At 42.8% G+C, this 14,845-nt stretch overlaps 1 protein-coding gene across 3 annotated transcripts in view; it reads left to right on the forward strand.

Annotated features, from left to right (window-relative positions):
* The first annotated feature begins 1,751 nt into the window (after nt 1–1,751).
* The window catches only part of LOC137645670 (uncharacterized), a 180,494-nt gene continuing 167,400 nt past the window's right edge, over nt 1,752–14,845 (forward strand). For 2 of the 3 annotated variants that reach the window (XM_068378510.1, XM_068378512.1), the window contains exon 1: nt 1,759–1,898. The gene's annotated coding sequence lies outside the window, so the exon portion shown is untranslated. Of the gene's footprint in view, nt 1,899–14,845 lie in introns of all 3 variants that reach the window. The other variant, XM_068378511.1, reaches the window with a different exon arrangement.

Here is a 14,845-nt window from a genome sequence, read left to right on the forward strand (position 1 = left end):
GGCTTGTAGGTTAGGTTAGGGGGGGAAAGTTTGATTAGTTGATGTCCACTTTTAATGAATGCGTGAGGAACTGGCCACTGATATACAAAGGCTCCAACCAGTTTTCACCTTCATTTCAACGGCAACAACAACCAGTTCGGCTACTTGAAGTTAGTCGAACCAGATGTTCTGTTTGTTTGCGGTTGAAATGTAGGTAAAATTCGGTTAAATCACGTTATTTGCTACAGGAAAACATATATTTTCTGTTCGAAATGATACCTTGTAGAATTCTAAAACTTTACCAAATTCTACCTATATGCGGTTCTTCTGCTATTAGGAACTTTAGAGTAAAGCAAGTCTTCTACTAGCTAGTCATGAGGTACAGTACTGTAGGTAGGCTTCAATCTGCACTTTCTGTGAGTTATTAGATTATAATATATTGGTAAATATATGATACTTTAATTACTAGCGAATTAACGGGAGGTTTGCCCCAATAATAATGGTCATGTATTTGGCTAAAAATTAAAGTAACTTATATTTACCAATATATTTCATCAGTTCAAAGTATAATTATTAGAAAAATGTTCTGCTAGTTCAAACCTGTTCTATTTCTATGTTCGAAATAGTCACTATAGTAAAGCCTTTTGGTTATGTTATTCCAATGTTGGGTAATCAGATTTAGGGCTATTCAGGATCAAGGTATTTAGTCCTTGCAACGGCACCTTCCTTTAGTGTTGGTGTGATTTAATTTTAGTTGTAGGGTTTAATTTCTTTTTCTTTTGTTTTTTTCGCCACATCTGAAATAAAATTTCTTCTTTTCGATATAATTCTCACTTAAGAAATATGTTTCTACTATTTTTTTGTATTCTTCTTAAAGTTGTTGGAGCTTAATTAATGATTTACTCCTTTCTTTTCTATTTACCTGACAAAAAAAAAATGTGTAAGATCTATATTTTCACCAAAAAAGTTAACACTCCCCCTATGTGTCAGTTTATAATATTTAGTTCAAATATGGTGGCTCTTGCTATGAAATAATATAACACCAATTGAAATGTGCAAAAGCATTGTCATATTTTTTTATTCTATTCCCTGTATATTATCAAGGTCTCCTTGCCTTTTATGAACCAGGAACTAGCTCATTAAATTTTAACAGCCGTTCAGCTTCGCACTAGTCATGCTAGAATAGATGGTCAAAGGAAAAGAATCCTGTAATTCTTAAATATTTACCCCCTTGCTGGGTCTTAGTTTGAAGTTTTCATTACATCCACTGTGTTTTTCGGTGACAATGTTACAATTAGAAAACGTCATTTGTGCTATTTCGAAAGAAACTCGGCTATATGATTTTTAATCATAAGTAATAACAAATGAGGACAAAGCTTGATCTTAAGAAATTGATCAAGTATGAGAAAAAATTTGAATATTTAAAGAATGCTATTTTTTATCTAATCAACAGTGCAAAACAATGGAAAATAAAGTTACACATCAAAATTTTATGCAAATTATAAAATGATGGCAAGGAAAATAAATGGAAAAGAAACATATTTCCCCCCACAATGAAAAATACCGAGCGGGCAAGAGTTCTTATGAATGACTTCTATTGCCTTAAAACACTAACACTCGTATTTTATATTTTCCCCATGTTATTGTATGATTTTTTTTCCTATATTTTTTTTATTACCTTTATCTTTCGTTTTAGTTTCACAGTAATAATAGCCAAATGAAAGAGTCGTGAGTCGTTACATAGACATAGTTTTCATTCACTACTAATGGTCGGACAATCGCGGCTAATTCCAACATGTCGCCTGAACTTTTAAAGTGATACAGTTTACATTATTTTGTGATTTTATTACGATTTCCTGAATGTTCCTTACTGATTTCCTCTATTAGAAAAGAATACCAGCCTAGTGCAGCCTTACAGTGTAATTATTGAAAGATATTGGTGTTATATATAATTGATTTGTTTGTTCGAAAGTAAAGACAACATGAGTCTAGACCAATCTGTGAGCGTATTTTAATAAACATAAGTATAATAGTCACACCGATAAATTGCAATTTAAGCTTTATGTTTGGCTAACTTTGTAGACTATACTTTTGGCCAATGCATGGCTCAGAGTTTACGGTAAACTACTTGGCAGTAGTGACATAGTGTGAAAAATATCATCCTGGTAGATTAGGTCAAACCAGGCATGTCACAAGGTTAGGTCATATGTTACTTTGGTAAAAATGGAGCTATGAGGACAAGTGTCTATTGGATGCATAGAAAATGGGATTATTCCTATATGTAATACAAACCTTCGACCTATAATTGGAGGTAGTAGGTTGGCCTGGGCACCAGCCACCCATTGAGATACTGTTGCTAGAGAGTTATGGGGTCCCTTGACTGGAGAGACAGTACTACATTGGATCCTTCTCTCTGGTTACAGTTCACTTTCCCCTTGCCTACATATACACTGATTGTCTGGCCTATTCTTTCCACAATCTCCTTTGTCCTCATACACCTGACAACACTGAGATTACCAAACAATTCTTCTTCACCCAAGGAATTAACTACTGCACTGTAATTGTTCAGTGGCTACTTTCCTCTTGGTAAGGGTAGAAGAGACTCTTTAGCTGTGGTAAGCAGCTCTTATAAGCAAAGGACACTCTAAAATCAAACCATTGTTCTCTAGTCTTGGGTAGTGCCATAGCCTCTGTACCATGGTCTTCCACTGTCTTGAGTTAGAGTTCTCTTGCTTGAGGGTACCACTTGGGGTAATAGTATAGAACACCATGCTCTCCATTTACTCCAATATAATGTAATCCTGCAGTTCTCACCTTCTTGCACAGTAATTAGGTGGTTATTTAAATTCTGGGAAAGAATAATTAGGAAGATATGTTGAAGAGGGGAGAAGGGGTTATAAAAAGAAAATAGCTCGGTTTCCCCACCAAACGACTTAGAACTAACATGTCAACAAAGTCAACGAAACAGGATTCGTGATGCCAGCGTACATAAACAGAAGTTCGTGATGCCAGCGTACATTTGATTTACTGTATATACAAAATATACTTAATTAAAAATGGATTAATTACTCAAAAGTGCCCTTAAAATATGCAATTTACAAATAGTGACACTTTTGAGTAATCACAATTCTTGATTAAGTATATTTTGAATATACAGTATATCAAATGTACGCTGGCATCACGAACTTCTGTTTATGTACGCTGGCATCACGAACTTCTGTTTATGTACGCTGGCATCACGATCTTTTTGGTTGACTATGTTGACGTCAGTTCCATGTCGTTTAGAGAGGAAACAGAGTTTTTTCAATATTTAACTTAGCCGGTGATTATATAAGCTGCAACTCTGTTGCTCGACAGAAAACTCTACGTTAAAAATCCGCCAGCGATCGCTATGCAGGTAGGGGGTGTACTTCAACAGCGCCATCTGTCGTGCAGGTACTCAGTACTCAATGTAAACAAAGAACTCAATTTTCTCTCTGTCGGGCTACCGGCAAGACCTACTAATTCGCTGTTGCTAACTGGATTTGTTTTCACAACTATTTGGTGAAGTACACTATTCTAGTTTTGAGCTTTCGCTATGCAGGTGTTTTATCTTCATCTCAAAACTTGAACTCGTTTTGGATAGATTTAATTATGGTGACAAAGAGAGTATGGACTTTCTTTCACTTTTAAATGGCCGACCCTTCCCTTAGACGGAAGTGTGTTTAGGCTTTTAGTAATTTTCTTATCACGTTATAGATCTATATATTTTATATCTCTCCGCCTTTATTAGGCCTCTTCGATTAACTTTCCATTTATTATAAACATATAAAAATAAATTTTAATGTTTTGTTTATATGCGACCTTTCCTGATAGTAGGCGGTCCTAACTTGGAACCGAAGTTAATCAACGTTGAGCCCGTTATATCGTATTTAGCTTTTAAAGAATTTAAAACTTTTTAAATGTAATGTTTTATGAAAGAATTTCTTTGATAGTCTTCGTACTGTTTTCAAAGATGAACTAACGTTTAGTTTTTTAGGCTACGCTGTTGTTGACGTTCAGGACGTTCAACATGCGCTCTATCGTTACGATAGAGAGAGAGTGTATCACGGTTTCACTTTGCAGTAAGAGTAAATCAATTCTGACGTTTTGTTCATGCTTTCTTAGCTTAAATGTTTTAAATTCTAATTTAAAGGAACTTTTTATTTGAAAAACCTTTCAGTTTTTTCCTTTAGTCAAATAACATGTTTTTTTGACGATATATAATTGGGCTCTTCTCTTAGGTACGAAATCAAGAGAGAAAGAGAGAGAGAGATAGAGACGGAGGGAGAGAGAGGAGAGAAAACGTTCCGTTCAAGCGGGTAACGTTGTTCTCGTGTTACTCTCGTCCCTAGTCTCTGTACGGGGAGGAAGGATAAAACGTTTTTAGGTTTTTATTCTCGTCCCCAGGCTATGTGCGGTGAGAGATTGAAAACGTAGTTTATATGAACTAGTGTTTAGTCTCTTTCCCAGCCACTGAATTTTTTATCTTAAAATATGTTTTCTGTTTTTTGCTGGTATTAATGAGCTGCATTATACGACTGATTTCGCAATTACTACCTTTTAATGAAGGGTAGAATTGCGTGTTTCAGGTAGAAATCAGTAAAAGTTTCGATTTCAGTGAAATAAGTGCAAAACAGAAAATCGAAGTGATAAAGTGATATGCGCAAAGTGTTACAGTGTTGCGTCCGAGGGTTCGTCTGTTCGTGCCTGTCGTTCACCTAGTCCGGGACCTCTTGCAAGCTCCCAAGCCCAGGGGAGAAGTAATGTCGAACGACTTATGGGTTCAAGAGGCCTTGATCAACGAACAGACGTTTCCCTCTATGGTATCGGGTGTATCTTACCAAGATCTCCCCTACCATAAGACGAGAGAGACGTTTTTTCTCCTCGTCATCCGAAGGCTTTTCGCATAAGAAACCTGTCACAAGGTTTCGAAGCCCTTAAGCGAAAGTCAGTCCTTTCAGGACAGGTCCAGCGTCCTGGTTACAGCCATTAGGACAGCTCTGACCCTATGCAGTCATCGGATAACTGCTCGCCGCCTAACAAAAGTGTAACACAGACTCCGAAAGTCTTTTTTTGTAGGCAAAGTGTTGCGGTCACAGACGTTACCCTCGTCTATTACCACAACCATTTCCGTTGATCCTTAAGGGGTTGTATGGCAAAACATGCAGTATATGCTTGCCTCCCTTATGGAAGACTATTCTGCCGATTAGTCCGTTGAGTCTAGCCGTTTATCTCATCGATATCCTGGCTTTCAGCCAACCTAACGTTCCTTTGTGCTTACTGTTGACGTTGGCGTAGCTTAGTCACGTCAGTCAGGTTGTTTAGAACCACACTCGATGCGGTCTCGTGTGGTTTTTCAGCCGCATTTGGACGTTAGGCCACTGGCTGATGCTCCTGTTGACGTTCTAGACGTTCACTAACAATCGGAGTTGACTTGTTTTGACGCTGTGCGTCAACCTCCGCATTCTAGAGTTGTTTTGACTGCTCAGTCTAGGCAGTCAAAGTAGTCTCGAGTGGACGCTGAACGTCCTCACGCACCTGTTGTGGTTGACAGTTCAGTTGTTGACAGTTCACAGACTGTCAAGCAGTTACATGACGTTGCGTTCTGGTCCGCTACTAATGCACCAGTGAGAGACCCAGCTTTTATCGGACAAGGTTCCTGTAGATGAGGAAGTTGCTGTTCTCCCTCCTACTGATATTCCCTTGAGGACTCTGTCAGACGGAGAGGAGCCTTAAGCTGCTTAGCCTCCTATGGACTTTAATTAAATCATGATGATTTTTTTAAGGATCTTCGTCCGGATCTTGTAACTGCTGCTCCTCGTTTGCCTAAACGTCAGAACTTACACTAGGCCTAGCTACTTCGAAGCCGTTGTTTTTAAGCTAGTGCTCTCTCGCTCTCCTAGAGAGCGTTACGTTGGCTAGGCGACTGGTTTTTCACCAGGAGGAGTTTGGGGGATACAGCCTTTGCTTTCCCTTCTTTTAAACTGGTTTATAGAGCGAGAATCTGATATGACACGAGAGAAGTTCTCGGCTTGGGAGTTCATGCCTCTGCCCAGATAGACTTCTCAATTCTGGTAGACTCTCCCTGGCGCCTAGCCAGGAGACGCTCCAAGTTGTTTACAGGTCAACTTCTCAGCTGTTGTCGAGCCTTTGAAGTTTTGCTGTACTATTATGTCACGCATAACAAGGCTTTCAGGGATGGTAAACGGTTCCGCCTCAGTCGCTAACCCCGTCTGTTGCCACACCTGCTCCCGTAGACCCTAAATGGGCTTTGCTGCAAGACATGCAGTCCAAGCTTGCGTCCTTGATAGAGGACTTAAATGCGGAGAAGAACCTTCTGGCCAACAACCTTCCAACTGGTCGGTTGTGCGCCCTGTTGACGCTGAGGTAACCTACTCGCGTCTGCCAGTTGAGGTGGTTCCTCCACCGATGCGACCCAGTGTGGGTTGCCAGCCGCACATTGACGTTAAGCGACGCTCGGAGGTGGTTGTTGACGTTCAGGACGTTCAACAACCAGCAGAGGTGACTTGTTGTGACGCAGTGCGTCAACCTCAGCAACCCGGTAAGGTGTTGACTGCACAACCCAGACGGTCTAGACAGTTTCGGGTTGACGCTGTGCTTCCTCGCGCACCCATGGTTGTTGACAGTTCACAGACTGTGCAGCAGTTCCATGATATTGCGTCCGGCTCCGTCACGCATCCACCAGTGCGACCGGATTCAGCGAGTCAGACGTTGCCCACTCCGTTGCCGTTTCCTCATCAGTTTTGGATGAGGAACCCTCTGATGAGGACGTTGCTGAACAAGACGATCAGCCCCCAGCCCTGCTATCCATCCAGAAGATGCTGAAGAAGGAACGCTGCTCAGTCAGGCTGTGGATGAGTCTGGTAGGGACGCTGTCATCCGTGGATCAATTTGTGTCACTAGGAAGACTACACCTCCGTCCTCTTCTATACCATCTAGCTTTTCACTGGAAAAAGGACAAGACGCTAGAAGCGGTCTCGATCCCGGTTTCCGAAAAGATAAAGTCTTGTCTGACTTGGTGAAAGGACTATATCAACCTAAGAGAGGGTCTTCCCCTGACTGTTCAGACTCCCAACCACGTTCTCTTCTCGGACGCATCGGACGTAGGCTGGGGTGCGACATTAGACGGTCGGGAATGCTCGGGAATATGGAACTCGAGTCAAAGGACAATGCATTTCAACTGCTAGGAGCTACTGGCAGTACGTCTGGCCTGGAAAAGCTTCAGGTCTCTCCTTCAAGGCAAAGTGGTGGAGGTGAACTCGGACAACACCACGGCTTTGGCGTACATCTCCAAGCAAGGAGGGACCTACTCTCTGACGTTGTACGAGATCGCAAGGGACCTCCTCACCTGGTCAAAAGGTCTAGACATATCACTAGTAACGAGGTTCATCCAAGGCAACTTGAATGTCATGGCAGATTGTCTCAGTCGGAAGGGACAAATAATTCCAACATAATGGACCCTCCACAAGGATGTATGCAAGAGACTTTGGGCCACCTGGGGCCAGCCAACCATAGATCTCTTCGCAACCTCGATGACCAAGAGGCTCCCAATATTTTGCTCACCAATCCCGGACCCAGCAGCAGTTCATATAGATGCCTTTCTCCTAGATTGGTCACATTCCCTCCGTTCAAGATTGTCAACAAGGTACTGCAGAAGTTCGCCTCTCACGAAGGGACAAGGTTGACGCTAGTTGCTTCCCTCTGGCCCGCGAGAGAATGGTTCACCGAGGTACTTCGATGGCTAGTAGACGTTCCCAGAACACTTCCCCTAAGGGTGGACCTTCTACGTCAGCCACACGTAAAGAAGGTACACCAAGGCCTCCACGCTCTTCGTCTGACTGCCTTCAGACTATCGAAAGACTCTCGAGAGCTAGAGGCTTTTCGAAGGAGGCAGCCAGAGCGATTGCTAGAGCAAGGAGAACATCCACCCTTAGAGTCTACCAATCGAAGTGGGAAATCTTCCGAAACTGGTGCAAGTCAGTATCCGTATCCTCGACCAGTACCTCTGTAACTCAAATAGCTGACTTCCTCTTATATCTGAGGAAAGAACGATCTCTTTCAGCTCCCACTATCAAGGGTTACAGAAGCATGTTGGCATCAGTCTTCCGTCACAGAGGCTTAGATCTTTCCAACAATAAAGATCTACAGGACCTCCTTAAGTCTTTTGAGACCACGAAGGAGCGTCGTTTGGTTACACCTGGTTGGAATTTAGACGTGGTACTAAGATTCCTTATGTCAGACAGGTTCGAACCGCTACAATCAGCCTCCCTGAAAGATCTCACCTTAAAGACACTTTTCCTGGTATGCTTAGCCACAGCTAAAAGAGTTAATGAGATTCATGCCTTCAGCAAGAACATCGGATTCTCATCCGAAACGGCTACATGTTCTACAACTTGGTTTTCTAGCCAAAAACGAGCTGCCTTCTCGGCCTTGGCCAATATCGTTCGATATTCCAAACTTATCGTATGGTTGGAAATGAACTAGAAAGAGTCTTATGCCCTGTAAGAGCTCTTAAGTTCTATTTAAAACGAACTAAATCTTTACGAGGCCCGTCTGAAGCTTTATGGTGTTCAGTTAAGAAACCATCTTTGCCTATGTCAAAGAATGCTTTATCCTATTTTATCAGACTGTTAATACGAGAAGCTCATTCCCATTTGAATGAGGAAGACCAAGCTTTGCTGAAGGTAAGGACACACGAAGTTAGAGCTGTCGCAACTTCCGTGGCCTTTAAACAAAATAGATCTCTGCAAAGTATAATCGACGCAACCTATTGGAAAAGCAAGTCAGTGTTCGCGTCTTTTTATCTTAAGAATGTCCAGTCTCTTTACGAGAACTGCTACACTCTGGGACCATTCGTAGCAACGAGTGCAGTAGTGGGTGAGGGCTCAACCACTACAATTCCCTAATTCCATAACCTTTTTAATCTTTCTCTTGAAATGTTTTATTATTGTTTTTGGGTTGTCCGGAAGGCTAAGAAGCCTTTCGCATCCTACTTGATTTGGCGGGTGGTCAAAGTCATTTCTTGAGAAGCGCCTAGATTAGAGGTTTTGATGAGGTCCTGTTGTATGGGTTGCAACCCTTGATACTTCAGCTCCTAGGGGTCGCTCAGCATCCTAAGAGGATCGCAAGGCTCCGTAAGGAAGACGTACTTAAAAAGGCAGAGTAATTGTTCAAGTCGACTTCCTTACCAGGTACTTATTTATTTTAAGTTTGTTATTTTGATAACTGCTAAAATGAAATAAAAAATCCTTAGCTCATAATAATGTAAACATTTATTGCTGGTCTCTACCCACCCCCCTGGGTGTGAATCAGCTTATATAATCACCGGCTAAGTTGAATATTGAAAAATGTTATTTTTATAATAAAATAAATTTTTGAATATACTTACCCGGTGATTATATATTAAAGGACCCTCCCTTCCTCCCCAATAGAGACGCAGTGGACCGAGGAGAAAATTGAGTTCTTTGTTTACATTGAGTACTGAGTACCTGCACGACAGATGGCGCTGTTGAAGTACACCCCCTACCTGCATAGCGATCGCTGGCGGATTTTTAACGTAGAGTTTTCTGTCGAGCAACAGAGTTGCAGCTTATATAATCACCGGGTAAGTATATTCAAAAATTTATTTTATTATAAAAATAACATATTTTCTTTTTATAACCCCTTCTCCCCTCTTCAACATATCTTCCTAATTATTGCTTTCCCAGAATTTAAATAATCACCTAATTACTGTGCAAGAAGGTGAGAACTGCAGGATTACATTATATTGGAGTAAATGGAGAGCGTGGTGTTCTATACTATTACCCCACTTGAGCACACTATTCTATCTGATTTCTCTTCCTATTGTTTTGTTAAAGTTTTAATAGTTTATATAGGAAATATTTATTTAGGTGGTGTTGTTCTTAAAATATTTTATTTTTCCTGGTTTCCTTTCCTCACTATTCTATTTTCCATGTTGGAGCCCTTGGGCTTATAGCATCCTGATTTTACAACTAGGGGTGTAGCTTAGCAAGTAATAATAATGTGATGCGGTTATTCCTGAAATGAAAGTAAAGTTTACATACACACCAGTTTAAAGGCTGTTTTCCTTACCAGTCTGAATTCCTAGGTAGATCCAGTGGCAACACTGCTGGTAGCACTTACCATCACTTTTGAGTTTGGCTATCGTAGAGTACAGACGTGATCTCTGGCACTGCACTCAAGTCAGAAATTCAGTCCTGAAATTCCTAATTGGTCTAGTTTTTCTCTCAGATTGTGTGATTGGATTGCAGTTTATGATGTTAGTTTCTTGGTGAGACATGTGACTGTATCACTGAAAACCTGGTAAGGGCTGTGGTTGGTATATGATCAAGTCTGAAGTCAACCCCCTTGAACCTTGTAGCTGTTGCAGAGGGCATTCTTTCCTACAGGAATCTCCTTGTCCTGAGTATAGGGAGTGGCCTCTGGTGCAATGGGGTGAGTTTGCCAAGAAGAGGAAGAAGTCGAAGAGGGATTCTTTGAAGTCTTTTCTTGGTGTGCCAGAACTGGTGGCTAAGAAGCTCTCAGGTTCCTTTATCCCTTTTTATAGTTTTAAGGCTGCTGCATGCTCTACTTCTCCCTCCAAGGCGGTGTCTGTCGGAGGAGGGTAGAAGGAGGAAATTGTTTGATTGATTTGAGGTTTTCTGGCATCTTGACATCTAAGCTCATTGATTCCGAGAAGAAGTAGACCCCTGCTCTTCCCTCAGGGAGTTCTTTGACCATGACAGGAGTACTGCCTATCTTTAGGGAAAGTAATACCCCCTTATCTCTTGCCCAAAGTTCTCTTGCTGACATTTCTATTGATGATCATAACAAGGACCTAGACCTTGGTATTGATGGTGCCCCGTCGGCGGAGAAACTTCAGGAAGTTTTAGCTGCTGCTAGGCTGCAGAAGTCTTTCTGCATTGCTGCTGTTTCAATCTTGCCTGCAGACTGCAGAGGAGACTGGGTGGATGTGTCTGCTATTGTGATTGCAGATGAGCACTACTGGTTGCTGAGGGTCGGTCTGCTGCAAAATCCTTGGCCTCGGTGAAGAAGTGTTGTCGCTATCTGTCACCTGTTTTGTCTTTAACAGGACCTTCTTCTTCCCTGCTTAGGAGCACCAAAGCACAAGATGACTAAGTTTGATAAGTCTCATGAGATGTCTCCAGGTTCCTCTGTATGGTTTCGTGGGAGGAGCAGCGTTGAACTAAAACTTTACCCCAGGCGAAGTGGTGAGATACGACGTCCTAGGGCTAAGGCCCTTGCCTCAAGTTGTAAGTCCTGCCAGGGATTTTTTACGGGGGTTACTGGTATGGATGACATACTGTACTATGCTCTAGTCTCTCTCCTGCTCGGTGACACTTCGATATCTTCATGTGCAGTAAAACCCAGAGGATTAAAGAAAGCTTCTCCTAAGACCTTTGGTGCTGATCGTGCCTTGCATGAGCTTCAGTATAAATGCCTTCTCTGTGCATACGCACAAAGAATGCTTATTGTTGGAGACCTGCATTGATTTCGGAGGATTCACCTCCTTGAACAGATAAGGCACATTAGGACTACTGGAAAGAAAATCGTCGAGAACGATCACTAATGCATCAGAGGTCTCTGAAGAATCTACAATCTGGATGTTCATGAGCTGCTCCATGATCACTTCTCAAACTTGGAAAAGGATTGGATTGTGAGTCCCCACATTCACAAACACCAAGCTCATCACTGGGCTTTCTTCTGTGGACAGCGCCTTCCCTGGGGGATACATTCCTCCCACAATACCACTGTTGGGGTATGCCTGAAGCTCAAGTGACAGAGTTGGGAGGGCCATCGGGCCAAACCCTGGACGGTCACAGTCCCTCGGGCAGGTTATATTATCCCATTCATCAGCTTTACCCCTCACCTGATTCGTCATCCAGTGAGATCAACGTCCTTCGAGAAGGAATTAATGAAGTTCATTGCCCTTTGGGCAGAAGTCAAAACTATATTCGAGAAGAGTGCTCTCCAAATAATCATCGATGGATCTTCAGGCTTCTTCAGTAAACTCTTTCATATAGAGAAGGCGTCTGGAGGCTGGAAACCAGTCATAGACCTTTCGACCTGGACTGAATTTGTTTTTGAAATTCTGTTTAAGATGGAGACTGCAGACAGGCTGTCAGTCAAGCCAGGGGGCTTTATGATCAATTTGGATCTAAAAGACGCATACTTCCAGATCTCAATCCATCCGTCATCAAGGAAGTATCGGAGATTTTTTATGCACGAAAAGATATACCAGTCCTGGGTGCTGTGCTTCGGCCTGTCAACAGCCCTGTAGGTGTCCACGAGTGTGTTTCCTTTGGTTTTAACCTGGGCCAATGCCAACAACATTCATCTCCTTCGTTATCTAGGTGACAGATTGATTCTAGCAGACTTGTTGGGGACCCTTTTCCTTCACTAAGACAGGCTTCTGAAATTTTGTCTCAAAATGGGGGTCATGGTAAAGGTCAAAAAGTCCTCTCTGCAACCATCTCAAAACCTGGTATATCTAGGTATGCAGATAAACACTTTTCTATGAAAAGTGTTACCTACTAGGGAACCTGACATCCTTGGAACGTCTGGTCCCCAGCGGTTGCCTATGTATTAGGTCACTTCTTTGGTAGCTAAAGACCTTCTGGTCTCAGAGCAGGGACCTTCTGGAATTGCTTATTCTGGTAGGATCAGAGCAGAAGAAAGACTTGATTTGGTGGATCCTAGATTCCAACCTTTTCAAAGTGGTAGATCTTCTTTTTCCATCTCAAGAATTGATACTCTTCATGGATGCATCAAATGAAAGGTGGTGGGTCCCCTGTTACAGCACATTGCATCTGGTCTGTGGTCTGATTTCAATCGGCAGTGTCACATAAACCTTGAATTAACACATGCTTGTCCCGCTATCACTTTCCCCTGAAATCAAGTGAGCTCAGCTACCAGTTTAGTGTGTGAGCGTGTGGGTTGGTCTATCCCTGCTACATTCGCTAACTAGCAGAAGGTCATTGATACCTCGCGCTAATCATTTCTCCTATGTAAAGAACTCAGGTTTGTATTGTTATGAAAAATACAATTGTTCCGTAACCGAAATACAAACCACGCTATTTACATTGGGTTTACCTTTTAGCGTAGCTGAAATGGCGAGCCATTAGAATTTAACGAGGGTGTAATACCCCCGAGCTAGTTAGCGGGGGGGTAGGGGAGTGGTAGCTAGCTACCCCTCCCCCCCCTCACACACAGGTGAATGCTCCACTTTCACTTTTGGCTCGGACATGGACAGACGTCTCTGTCTTTGTCCTCGCTTGGCAGCCATTGTTGTTTTGTCTTTACTTAATCACTTACTTTTCTTTTACTCAATATAGGCTATATGTAAACATTTTTCTCATGTTTATGTATATATTTGAGTATAGAAATCAGTAAGTTTCCTTTTCAGAGTTTGTGCTTGTGTGTGTAGTATACGATATCTCCGTGGAGCCCTCGGCAGTTTAGGCCACCATGGTGTTATTTTATGGGTCGCGATCGAGTTTGACTTCGGTCTTTCTCTCTCTCTCTCTTGAGGTCGTTCACCCTTTTACTACGTTACTACGCCTTTTGTAGCTTCCTTCCCGTGTGGGGGGTTGCTACGCCGTACGTTTTGTCTCAATTAGTTTATGAATCTAATTGTATTTGTTGATTTTCAGCTTTGTAGAACGATTACTTTCGGGGTTTTCGTTCTTTCTTTAGTGTTCATTTTTGAATTACATAATTACATAGTTACATAATTATAATTGTTATAAATTCTGTGTTGGTTACAGCTCTCCTTCCGTGAGTGTAAGTGGTTGTGAGGCACGTGCCTGTTGTGTAATTCTTGTGTTCCTTTCCCTCGGGATTCCTCTTCGGAGCCTTCTCGGGGGAATGAATGTGTACTAATGATTTTTGTTTTATTTTTTTACAGTTACCGATCTAGTTCGTTTCTGTAATATGGCAACGGTGTGAGCTGTCTTGTTGAGGCCTGGGGATTCGGCTGTTGCTGCCTCCCCTATGGATTTTCGTCAGGGGCGTGTCTCCTTCTTCTGGAAGTACTCCCGTGACGATTGACAGCTCTCCAGTTCATTTTAGAACTCTCAGGAGGCTTGCCTCCTTGGGTGGGTAACTTTCCTTCCGAGGGAAGTTTTTCCTGTCCAGGCTTGAGTTTTTCCCCTTTTGGGGGGTTCTTCTCTTGCCTTTTTTTCGTGCGACTATGCTCTTGGTGCTGAGCGGTCGCACCTGCAGTTCAATTGCAGGAGCCCCTCTTCGGAGGATTGCTCCTTTTAGGTCACTGGCTGACCAGTCTCTTCTACGAAGTGTTTCTCTTTCGTTCGCGAGAGAGTACATTCATAGAGACTCCTCTTCGGAGGATTCTTCTGCTGTTGTTGCTGTTGGCCTCCTTTGCCGTAAGGCTCACCGTCCGCCTCGTCGTAAGGGCCTCCCATCTCCCTATAAGGGTGCTAAGAGGCGCCTTTTTGAATCTCCGTTTGCAGCCTACAACTCCTTCTTCTTGATCTTCCGCCCCTGGTGCAGATGGACAGCAGCCTGACCTCGTCTTCCGACGGGCAACGGTCTTTCCGACGGACAACGGTCTTCCGACGGACATCAGTCTCCCGACGGACAACGATCCCTTCGGGGTAAAGGGTTGCCTCCCACGGGGGTTCTTCCCTTGCGTGTCAGGGTTCCCCTGCGTGTCCTTCTGCTGTGTTCTCTCCTGCTCAGTGTTAGCGCACAGGCGCTCTCCTGCTCATCAGCACTTTCCTGATCGCTAGCGCTCTCCTGTTCGCCAGCGCTCTCCTGTTCGTCAGCGCTCTCATGATGATCA

The sequence above is a fragment of the Palaemon carinicauda genome, chromosome 8 (genome assembly GCF_036898095.1).
Source record: "Palaemon carinicauda isolate YSFRI2023 chromosome 8, ASM3689809v2, whole genome shotgun sequence".
In the NCBI taxonomy this organism is placed as follows: Eukaryota; Metazoa; Arthropoda; class Malacostraca; order Decapoda; family Palaemonidae; genus Palaemon; species Palaemon carinicauda.